This window comes from Nicotiana attenuata, chromosome 6, assembly GCF_001879085.1.
Source record: "Nicotiana attenuata strain UT chromosome 6, NIATTr2, whole genome shotgun sequence".
NCBI classification, from domain to species: Eukaryota; Viridiplantae; Streptophyta; class Magnoliopsida; order Solanales; family Solanaceae; genus Nicotiana; species Nicotiana attenuata.
In genome coordinates, this window is record NC_031994.1 from 40,813,505 (window position 1) to 40,823,222 (window position 9,718).

Genomic DNA, 9,718 nt, shown 5'->3' on the forward strand with positions numbered 1-9,718 from the left:
GGGGCAGAGAATATTTGTTCTTCGCAATCGCGACGTAGGTCTCACGATCGCGATGACTAATGCCTGGGCAGACTATATAGTAATCTATTTCAACGGTTTGGTTCATTTTAACATATTTTGAGTTGTAGAGCTCGATTTTGGACGATTTTGAAGGGAATTTTCACGTATTTGGGTCGGGGTAAGTGTTGTTGACTCAGATTTTCCCATTATTTATAATTTCATCTTTATTTTTATGATTTAATTGGTGATTTGAATTGGAGAAACTAAAAATTGAAGTAAAAACTTTCCTAAAGTGTAAATTGAGAATTTGAAGGTCGATTTGAAGTCGGAATGGGGTAAAATTGGTATTGTTGGACTCGTAATCGAATGGCTATTCAGAATTTTAATGTTTGGTCGGGTTCCAAGGTGCGGGCTCGGGGTTGGCTTTTTTATTTTGATTAAATATACTAGCTTTATCATTTCGATTCGGTTCCTATGACTTTTATTGACTATATTAATTAATTTGGCTAGATTTGGGTCGTCCAGAGGTTGATACACGCGGAAAGGGCTTGTTAGAGGAGTGATTTAGCTTGTTTGAGGTAAGTATCTTACCTAAATTTGATTGAGGCACTAGTTGCATGAGTTATTTGTGATAGCTATGTGCTGTGGGTTCGAATATGTGTGGGGTTTGAGACTTGTGCAAGCACCGGAGTATTTATCCATGCTCGGGGTAGTGCTTAGGCTATGATATGCCTTAAATTGATTGTTAATCTTTAAGTTATGATGTTTCTTAAATTTGTAACCTTGTTATGAACTATTCGATCCATGTTTGAGGTTACATAGAGGCTAATTTTCTGAATGAATTTGATAATTGCTATTTTTGTGATAAATTGCCAATTTGAGCTATGATAGCACACTTTGCACATGCCTATACTTTAGCATGTAATTATACCAGTCAAGGAGCATGAAATCCGATACCCATTCATCATATACATGTGTTCTTGAATATTTGCTTCTGTGTGGATCTGATTTGGATTGGATGCATGTGACCGCGCCAGGCGGATTATGTTATTATGCCTGTAACCATGTGGGACGGATTGTATTGTTTTGTCTATGACTACGCCGGGCATATTGTGTTGTTATTCCTGTGACCACGCCGGGCGAATTGTGTTGTTATGCCTGTGACCATGCCGGGTGGATATGATATTGAGCCTGTGACCACGTCGGGTTGATAGCACGTTGAATTGGTCGTGCTGCGGTGGATATGGATCCATCCCCCCTAGGGTCGTCCTCTCATGTACCTTCTTGATGGTGTACACGCGGATTTGAGAAAACTGATAAGTGATTTGGTACGGATATGGAACTATTAAGGAAAATCTAGCTAGTGTTTGCTTTGGATTTTGCATTTCATCTTTACGTGCAATTTCCGTGGTTAATTACCTGGTTTATTTGCATATCCTCTTTATATGTTGTATCATTGACTGAGCAGAGAACTTGAGTAATTGTGCACACACATATGGTTCATTCTGTGTTTTATGACTTGATCACATTATTGTTCCGTACTTGTTGAGGTTATGAAACTGTACATGTTATAGCAGGTATCATTTATAATCTTACTTCTTTTACCTCGCCAAGGTTAGTTATGATTCTTGCTGAGTACATTGGGTCGGTTGTACTCATGCTACACTCTACACTCTACACTCAATTGTGCAGATTCAGGTGTCGGACCTAGTCATCATAGCTGAGGCTTGTGACAGAGTTGATCACTGAAAGACGAGGTAGAACTGCATTCTCGACCGCAGTCTTGGCGTCTCTTTTCTTATGTATTGTTGTCTTTAGTTCAGACATTATTGTTATTTAGCTTTTCAGACTTGTATTTTGTTGTAGAGTTCATGACTTTGTATTTACTAGTTCTGGGAGATTTTATCATGTATTGGCATTATTATGTTATATTGAGGTTTCAGACTTGTGTTATTTCTGTATTTTTTGCTATTTTGGTTCTTTATTATTATGTTCGACTTGCCTATCAAGTGTATTAGACGTCATCACGACTGGTTGGGTTTTGAGTCATGACAAGTGGGTTGTCCTTATTTTGTAGTTAACCCAATTAAAAAAGATTCATATCGGTGCAACGTTTACTGTTTTGATTTCTTCAAGACATTAACTGATAATTATATTATTATCACCTACTCTTAAATGTTTCGGAGCAGAATAGAGACAAAATCAATTAGCTATCATGTACAAACGAAAAAAGATATTTGATATATAACGCTACTCGTGAGGCTACAATTCAACTAAGATTCCACGACAATTTGAAACATAAATCAGAGTGTAGTTGAAGCCCTATGCATCTCGTGCCTATAAAATTTAATGCACATGTAAGCTCTTACATCCGAACCTTATCAAATACTACCAACACTACTTATATAAAACCACCTTCCATTTTTCTAAATCGTCTCACACTTAGCTTTCAGTTCTTACCAAAAAAATGGCTTCAAATCCAGCATTAGCAGAGCTAAACTTTGTTTTGATACCTTTACTCTCTGCAAGTCGCATAATACCCATGGTTGACATTGCCAAACTTTTAGCACAGAGAGGTGTGACAGTTACTTTAGTCTTGACACCTCTTAATGCTGCCCCATTTACTGCAGTAATTGATCGCGCCATGGGTTCTGGACTCCTCATTCGGGTACTTGAGCTCCAGTTTCCAGCCAAGGAAGCAGGACTTCCAGAGGGATGTGAAAGCCTGAATCTTCTGCCCTCTATGGCTTTTGTAAGAAATTTCTATAATGCAACTGATATGCTACAAAATGAAGCTGAAAATTTACTTGAAGAGATGAAGCCTAAGCCAAGTTGCATTATTTCCGATACGCTTATTGCTTGGACAGCTGACACAGCCGATAAGTTTCAGATTCCAAGAATTCTTTTTGATGGAATGAGTTGCTTCAGTCAAGTGTGTTTGCATAATTTGTACATCATGAAGGATCAAAACAAAATCCCTGACTCGGGTTCTTTTGTTATTCCTGATTTGCCAGATAAAATTGAGGTCACTAAAGCTCAGCTGCCTGCAGCATTCCATCCAGGAACCATTTCCATACAAGATATTCGTGATAAAATACGAGCAGCTGAAACAAGATCCTATGGGGTTGTCATCAATACTTTCGAGGAGTTAGAAACCGAAAACATAAAGATGGTAGAGTTTGGTGCATTGGACCTTTGTCTCTTTGTAACAATGATAATCAAGACAAAGCTCAGAGAGGGAATAAAGCCTCATTTGACAAAGAAGAATCTTTGACGAAATGGCTTGATTCTTGGCAACCTGAGTCTATTGTGTATGCATGTCTTGGAAGCCTCGGTCGTATTCCAGTTGTACAATTTGTGGAGCTGGCTTTAGGCTTGGAAGCATCAGGTTATCCATTCATTTTAGTGATAAAAGCAGGGGAAGGACAAGAACCAATAGAGGACTTGATATCGAAAAATGGATTTGAGGAAAGAACAAAAGAAAGAGGGCTTTTGATCCGTGGCTGGGCGCCACAAGTACTAATCCTATCACACCCTGCAATTGGAGGGTTCTTGACTCATTGTGGTTGGAATTCGACCCTTGAGGGTATCAGTGCTGGCGTACCGATGATCACATGGCCTTTATTATCAGAGCAATTTTTGAATGAGAGATTCATAGTACATGTCTTGAAGACGGGTGTGAGCGTTGGATGTCAGGAAGTGGTTCATTTTGGTGAGGAAGGGAAGTTTGAGGCCCAAGTGAGTAAGGAAGAAGTAACCAAAGCCATTAAAACAGTGATGGATAAGGAGAAAGAAGGAAAAGAGAGCAGAAAAAGAGCCAGAGAACTTGGAGAAATGGCAAAAAGGGCTGTAGAAAGTGCTGGATCTTCTTATCTCAGTTTGGAACTTTTAATCAAAGAAATACAGGAATTCCAACTTAACAAATCAGCTTAAAATGAGAATGCACAAGTATGCAATGTACTTCTTTGATTAGAAAATTTTATATGCTATGCATTTCTTTGATTAGAAAATTTCGTATGCAATGTACTTCTTGAATTGAAAATGTTATTAGCAATGTACTTCTTTGACTTGAATAGCATTGAGAGGTGTCACGACTAAAGTGAATTTCCTGCCTCGCCGCTTTAACAATTTGGCCATGTCCAACAGTAAGTAAAGGTATGAAGAAAAAGTTAAGCTCTTCTAATCCTGACTCTGAAACCATTTCTGGTAAGCACTGAAAGCTGTAGTATTAGATGATTCGGTTGTAAATCAAGAAAGATGATATAAGTAGTGGTAGTATTTGTTACCAGGGTCAGGGCGGCTCAATAAATTTGATGGCCTAAAGCCAAGCTTTAACGAGATGCCTTAAATTTTTTTTTAAAAAAATTTATTTTTATTTGAAGTCTATTTTTTAATATTTTGATATGTAAAGTTGTAAATAAATTTTTAAAATCTACCCGTTTTTTATTAGGACAATTAAAGAGAGAAAAAAATAATACTCATGTCAAACCTGTACCACAATTTATTCACACATAAAGAATTTAGGGAAAGATGTATATTACCAATTTTTTTCTGAAACAGTAAATCAATCACAAATTAAAATATTACTATCTTTTTTAATTTATATAGTAAAGAACCTTTCTACCTAAAATACTTAATACAACTTTACCCAAGTATCCTACTGTGGGTAAAATTTTGGGGCCCCTAAAAGGGTGAGAAGTAAAGGAAACGTTTTAGTTGTTTCACCCATCAGCCGCCTGACAAGGGTGGGGTTTCATCTTCAATTCCATGAATGCTTAAGTCCTTGTAATGTAGCATCACATGTGTAGTTGTTCATAATGGCACGTCGGGCCCAGATAAAAGTAATTCAAACGTTGCAACCATGACAGATATACATTTCATTTCATAAGTTGTCTATATCAGAATGTCTTTTCATATAAATGTACGTGTTTACCCGTAAAACGGTACAGTAGAATTTATACGTGGTTTATAGACAAGTGAATTTATTCGATCCTGAAATAATAAAAGGATTGAAGAAATATAAAATACATAGCCTTGAGATGAAGATGAAACAGCAAAAATAGTAGTTCCGAGAGCAAGGCTTCCGGGAACAACAGTAATGAAATCAAACAATAAGAAGGTAAAATTGTATAAAGCTTTAAATAGATTATAGCATAAGTTTGCCAGAAAATTCCTCTCTTTACAATGATAATAGAGCTCACTATTTATAGTTGCACGTAGGGAACAAGGTCTTAGGATCATGCCCCTCTTTAATGTTAATTATGAGGGCCATTGAAGAATGTATAACGGCGGGCATGAATGACAAATTCTTTGTAACGGGCAGTATACTAAATGTTGTAGAATATTCTTCATTAAATGCTACCGGGTGGTAGGCATTTATTGCATCTTTATGAGCATCATTCTTTCCGGTAACAAATGGAACAATTATCTTCGGCTTCAGCTACCTTCTGCATTCGGCTCCATGTGTCACGTTCTTATGCAATTACTTAGCATAGCATATTTTACCCTATACAGATAGTCCCCTTCCTTTCTGGTGACATAACTTTGTGTCACCGAGAAGTTGGTAGAAATGTTCCTTATGGCGGGAATTTCACTGACCCCCTCTGAAAGACTTCTGATGGTTGATTAGACACACGTCTCTCCATATTTAATGCCCCGAACACGTGTCATCCCACGATTCAGCATAACATTTGCCGGTTATCGAGGTAATTATGGCCACGAGTTTAGCCGATTAAACATTTACTTATACACATCTACTTCCTTAATTTTACACTTCATAACACTCTGAATTTTCTGAGACTTTCTTTACTCAACTCACCTTCCGACTTCAACCTTTCCTCAACTTCCTTCTTTGAGAGAAAAAACTCTTTCACTGATAAGAAATGGCCTCCTCTTCAAGAAAACCTAGTTCTTCAAAGAACAAAGGCAAAACTGACGATGTCGTTGCCCCTACTGTGAGTACCATTGTCCAAAAAAGCCTGATTACCACCAAATATTTCGAAGATAAGTTTCCTTATGCTAACTCTCGTACATGGGCCGTTGGCAGAGACCCTTCTTCCATCCGTCCTTCCATTATTCCTGATGTGAAGGAAGATTGTCATTGCCAGGATTTAGACATTATCGCTCCTGATCTGGCGGAGTGGGTAACCCTACCTAAGGAGAGTTTTACATACTTTTATACGTATCCTTTCACTTTGGGGCCATTCTCTTTGAGCAGGGAGCTTGGTTCTGTTATTGTGGAATTTTGCATCCGCTACCAAGTGAGCCTGGCACAGGCAAGTCCTTCTGTGTGGAGGACAGTCGCTTGTCTTTGGCGTTTGTGCCAGGAGATGGGAGAGATCTAACCCTAGCTCGGTTAATGAATCTCTATTCCCCCAAGATTTTTCCAAGGGAATGATAAACTTCAGCAAACGTGGCTACCATGCCCTACTGGCCAGCATGGATGATGACAACGATCGTGGGTGGATGGATAGTTTGTTGCTGTTGTTACCAAGGACATCATCCCAACCACGGCGTCATCCTCTCCAGAGTTGTGGAACTGTGCTCGTAAGTCCATATTTTATCCCTTCTTCCAGTTAAAGATCATCCCATGTCGTTACTGATTCCTTCTCTCTTATTTGTTTGAGCCACTCGGTGGGTTCCACCGCGGGTTGAACTGGTCCAAAAGATTTTGGATGTCACTATGCCAGAAACTCGTACGTGGAAGGAATTAGCCCTTAAATACGGATGGAAGGCTAAAAATAATGGTAAGTAAAACCCATCTTGTTTTTCCCTTTCATGTAAGGAAGTTGTTTGCCCCTTTTTTCCTTTGTTGAATTCAGGTCTACCCTAGAGCTTAGTTGTTGTCCCTGAAGAGGACATTTTCGCTTATCCTACTGATACGGCGAGGATGCTGCAGAAAGCCTTTACACAAACAGGTGTTTCCAAGCCTACTTCTGGTGCAAGTGCTTCTTCTCGTCCCCGGCCAGAGATTAAGCAACAAAATAAGAGACGCTTATCCGCGACCGGGGGAACAAATAAAAGGCAAAGAGTGCAGCACCCGAATTTGTCACGGCCCAAACCGATGGGTCGCGACGGGCATCCGATACCTTACTCAACCGAGTACCAATATAATGTATCTTTTCGTATCATGCTATCATAGGTAAATGAGGCGGAAGAGCTGTCGTAGGATAGCTAGAACAAAATATGTAATACCAACTTATACATAAGACATACGGGCCTATAAGACCAAAATGATCACTCGTACACTAAACATAGGCCGATAAGGCCATACAATCTTTTACGTACATGACATATGTCTACAAGCCTCTAAGAGTAAATAAATACTATAAAGGTTAGGACAGGGCCCCAACATACTAAATAATACACGTCCAAATCATACTGACCAAATAAGCAACTCCGGAGCAAATGGAGCGTACCAACATCTTTCGCTGAGCTGATAGCCTATATGGAGGACTCTCGACCTGTCTATCGGGACCTGCGCGCATGAAACGCAACATCCCCAGGCAGAAGGGACGTTAGCACAAATAATGTACCGAGTATGTAAGGAAAGAAAATCAGTAAATAATAGACATGAGAGAAACATGGAGTAAAAGACTCGACATGTAAGTCTGAATAGCTTTGTGAATCCTTTAATACTTAAATGTTATGCATATGCGTATAAATGCCATACCATGCATGGGTATATGCGTTCATAACATCATCAAGCCTCTGAGGGCATCCCATCACATCATCTCGGCCGCTGTGGGCAAATCATTAACGTATACCAGCTGATCAGGTGGTGGTGCGTATATAACACCGTAACCTTTTCTCATATAATACGAAAAATAAACGTGCAAAAAATATGTTCTAAGTCAATGTTTCTACCCTTTCCTTTTTCGTTTCAAACTTCAAAGGATAACATGTCCTTTTTCATGCTTATTTATTCGGTTATACTATATTTTTTCATTACACAAAGGTGAATCCAAATTTTTAAGTTTATCCTATAAGTTTGTTGATTAGATTTCACTAATTTTAAAANCTCGACATGTAAGTCTGAATAGCTCTGTGAATCCTTTAATACTTAAATGTTATGCATATGCGTATAAATGCCATACCATGCATGGGTATATGCATTCATAACATCATCAAGCCTCTGGGCGCATCCCATGATATCATCTCGGCCACTGTGGTCAAATCATTAACGTATACCTGCTGATCAGGTGGTGGTGCGTATATAACGCCGTATCCTTTTCCCATATATATATATATATATATATATATATATATATATATATATATATATATATATATATATATATATATATGTACGCGTATATTACGCCATCTGATCATGGGTTAATGTACATGTATAAATGCATAAGAAATACGTTAATAAGATTTTCTCGGAATTCCATAAAAATCGATATGCCTTTCGGATAAACTTTATCAAATGTGTATTTTTCTGAGTTCCATGAACAGAAAATATAATAATAATTCACATGGGGAATCAAGAATATAGACACTTAGTATTTCTATAAATAGAGTCATTTATGAAAGTTGCGTATTTTGCTCGTTTCATTTGGATTATTTGGATCATGCCAAAAAGAAAGAAGGGATAGCCTTAACATACTTGAGCCGATTTTCTTGATAATCCCTCTAACACACATCAATTGCAACAACACGTAGCGGCGGATCGAAGTAGGAGAAAATCCGTATGATATCCTTGAGAAAGATTGCATCGTATTCCCTTAAAATTGCAAAATCTCACACTGCTATCACATTAAGGAGTTTCATGTAAATTCTTGTTTGAGACATCACCCGTTGCTTAGCAATATAAGACCATTATCAAAATCTTACTTAAAAGATGTATGGAAATCTTCTTATCTATGAGGTTTTGTGGGCCCCCACTTGGTATGATGATATGGCCAACAAAATCCTCTAAATAAGCCACCTAATCACATAAAATCAAGAGTCACCATTTGATTTATAAGTCTTTTTCTCTTGCTGCCATGTGGGGGGTGATGTCCCTACCTAATAATTATCCAACAAATTCTTAATTATCTTGCTAATCTCCCATTAAACCAATAATTACCTAATTATCCACATAATTAAGAATTATCTCAAATTATCCAAAATACTACTCACTTTTAACAAATTTTATACACCTTACTATCATGGTCATGTGGTACCTTTTATGGCACCAGTCTATAAATACGGGGTATTATAGCTTGGACCGAATTTTATCCCCAAATTGTCAAATTTCGATGGAACTTATTTTCTTCGATTCTCTTACCTTCTCACCTTCACGAATTCACTTATCACTTGTTTGATAGTATAATACTTATAACTCAAGATAATCTCATTCCCGAGATTACGTCGATTAACTTATGACGAAACTTTAACGTACGAAAATGTGGGATGTAACATCTCATTTCCAAGCTTATATCAATTTACTTATGGCGTACTTCCACGTACGAAAACATGGGGTGTAACATCATTCCCCCCTTTGGAACATTCATCCCCGAATGTTGACTGATGCACTTATCATTTTCATAACCTATTTCTTCCGAATACTTTAGTACTCTTCTTGCCATCTGGGCAAGTGTTCTGTGAATAAATCCAAAGGCTAGGGAATTCCCCCCTTTAGGCCCCTTTCTCACACCACGACTCGTGGTTGGAATCCTTCCAATCTCGTGACTGTTGCTACCTTCTATCATGCAGCTTGTACGACTCTGAC

General features: G+C 38.1%; 1 pseudogene across 1 annotated transcript; it reads left to right on the top strand.

The window, feature by feature from the left end:
• Positions 2,264-4,128, top strand: LOC109226881 (annotated as a pseudogene). The gene has a single exon (XR_002068179.1). The product of XR_002068179.1 is annotated as a UDP-glycosyltransferase 73C2-like (transcript).